The following is a 2,741-nucleotide window of genomic DNA, read 5'->3' on the forward strand; positions in this document are numbered from 1 at the left end:
CCTGCCACCAAGCCTGGCTCATTTTTTTGTATTTTTAGTAGAGACAGGGTTTCACCATGTTATCCAGGATGGTCTCGATCTCCTGACCTTGTGATCCGCCCACCTCGGCCTCCCAAAGTGCTGAGATAACAGGCGTGAGCCACCATGCCTGGCCAGAAAAATAAGTGGTTTTAAAACAAAAGAATATTTTCTGAGAATACACTAAGCTGTCACTGCTATGTAATAATTGCTCTTCAGAGTAATCAGAGCAAAAGAGCCCTCTGTTTATTTCAGTCATTTATTTAATGGATATTTATTGTGTGCCTATGTGCCAGATGCTAGGTGCTAGAAACACAATGGTAAGCAAAAAAATAAAGTCATTGCCTCCTATAGCTTACAGTTTAGAGGAGGAATCAGACATGGGGGAGCCATGTAACCCCACCAATGAATTTTCATCTTCAAACTGTGATGAAGACTAGGAAGGAGAAGGATATGGTATAGTGGGAGCACGTAACAGGGACCCGACAAAGACTGGGGTAACAGGGCAGTATCCCAGTAGAAGTCACTTCTGATCTGAGATCCAAAGGAAGAGGGATGGGAGGGAGCAAACTAGGACCATCTAAATCCTTCTTGGAGATTTTTCTGGCTGCAATTGACAAGAAAGAACTCTCTTCTCTGGGATGAGAGAAGCCATATCATCTGCTACATGGAGGAAGCCCATTTTTTACTTGAGAGAAGGAAACCAACCCATAAAGAGAAGCAAAAAACTACTGGGCTTTCTAAAAGACTTTTTTAGGTAGTTATAGGTTCACAGCAAAATTGAGAGGAAGATACAGAGATATCCCATATACCCACTCCTGCCTCCACACATGCATAGCCTCTCTCATTCTCAACATTCCCCATCAGAAGGTACAAAATGATACATTTGTTACAACGAATGGTGCATTTGTTACAATATCACCCAGAATCCTTAGTTTACATTAGGGCTCACTCTGGTGTTGTACATTCTATGGATTTGGACAAATGTATAATGACATGCATCCATGATTATAATATCATATAGAGTGGTTTCCCTGGCCTAAAAATCTTTTGTGCTCTGCCCATTCAACTCCCCTAACCCCGAACCCTAGAAACTACCGATCATTTTATTGTGTTTATAGCTTTGCCTTTTACAGAATGTCATATAGTTGGAATCAGACAGATGTAGACTTTTTAGATTAGCTTTTTTCACTTAGTAGTATACATTTGAAGTTCCTCCACGTCTTTTCTTTTCTTTCTTTTTATTTTTCTTTTCTTTTTTTTTTTTTTTTGAGATGGAGTTTCGCTCTTGTTGCCCAGGCTGGAGTGCAATGGCGTGATCTCGGCTCACTGCAACCTCTGCCTCCCAGATTCAAGTGAATCTCCTCTCCTACCTCGGCCATCCGAGTAGCTGGGACTACAGGCGCCTGCCACCACACCCGGCGAATTTTTGTATTTTTAGTAGAGACAGGGTTTCACCATATTGGCCAGGCTGGTCTCAAACTCCTGACCTTGTGATCTGCCCACCTCGGCCTCCCAAAGTGCTGGGATTTCAGACTTGAGCCACCGTGCCCGGCCCCTCCATGTCTTTTCATAGCTTAGCTTGATAGCTCATTTGTTTTTAATGCTGAATAATATTCCATTGTGGGGATTAACCCATTCACCTACTGAAGGACATCTTGGTTACTTCCAAGTTTTGACAATTATGAATAAGGCTGCCATGAACACCCATGTGTTGGTTTTTGTGTAGACATAAGTTTTCAACTCCATTGGGTACATACCAAGAAATGTGATTGCTGGATCATATGGTAAGATATATTTAGTTTTAGAAGAAACTGAAGAACTGTCTTCCAAAGTGGCTGTACCATTTTGCATTCCTATCAGTAATGAAGGAGAGTTGCTGCTTCTCCACATCCCTACCAGCACTTGATGTTGTCAGTGTTCCAGATTTTGGACATTCTAATAGATGTGTAGCAGTATCACATTGTTGTTTTAATTATCATTTCCCTGATGATATATGACATGTAGCATCTTTTCATATGCTTGTTTGCCATCTGTACATCTTCTTTGGTAAGGCTAAGTTTTTAATTGAGTTATTTGTTTTCTTATTATTGTATTGGAGAGTCCATTTAGATTTTAAATAAAAGCTCTTTATCGGATAGATCTTTTTCTTTTTTATATTCTGAAGCACTTCACAAATGTGCATGTCATCCTTGTGCACAGGCCATGGTAATCTTCTCTGTACCATTGTAATTTTAGTATGTGTGCTGCTGAAGCCAGCACAGATGTGTCTTTCGCTGATATCTTCTCCCAGGCAGTGGCTTGTCTTCTCATCCTTTTTAAATTTTATTTATTTATATATTTTTTGAGACAGAGTCTCGCTCTGTTGCCCAAGCTGGAGTACAGTGGCACAATTTCAGCTCACCGCAACCTCTGCCTCCTGGGTTCAAGCGATTCTTGTGCATCAGCCTGTCAAGTAGCTGGGATTACAGGTGTGCACCACTGCGCCCAGCTAATTTTTCTATTTTTAGTAGAGACAGGTTTTCACCATGTTAGCCAGGCTGGTCTCAAACTCCTGGCCTCAAGTGATCCACCCGCCTTGGCCTTCCAAAGTGCTAGGATTAAAGGCATAAGCCACCACACTTGGCCATTGTCTTCTTCTTCTTGACATTGTCTTTTGCAGAGCAGAAGTTTTAAATTTTAATGAAATAACACTCATCATTCCATTACTGCTAAAAAAAATT

At 41.0% G+C, this 2,741-nt stretch overlaps 1 non-coding gene across 1 annotated transcript; it reads right to left on the reverse strand.

The window, feature by feature from the left end:
• Positions 1–2,173: 2,173 nt before the first annotated feature.
• LOC112209849 (U6 spliceosomal RNA) lies at positions 2,174–2,280 on the reverse strand. The gene has a single exon (XR_002944851.1). It is a non-coding gene; the product is annotated as a U6 spliceosomal RNA (small nuclear RNA).
• Positions 2,281–2,741: the final 461 nt, after the last annotated feature.

Source organism: Pan troglodytes, chromosome 6 (genome assembly GCF_028858775.2).
Source record: "Pan troglodytes isolate AG18354 chromosome 6, NHGRI_mPanTro3-v2.0_pri, whole genome shotgun sequence".
Lineage (NCBI taxonomy): Eukaryota > Metazoa > Chordata > Mammalia > Primates > Hominidae > Pan > Pan troglodytes.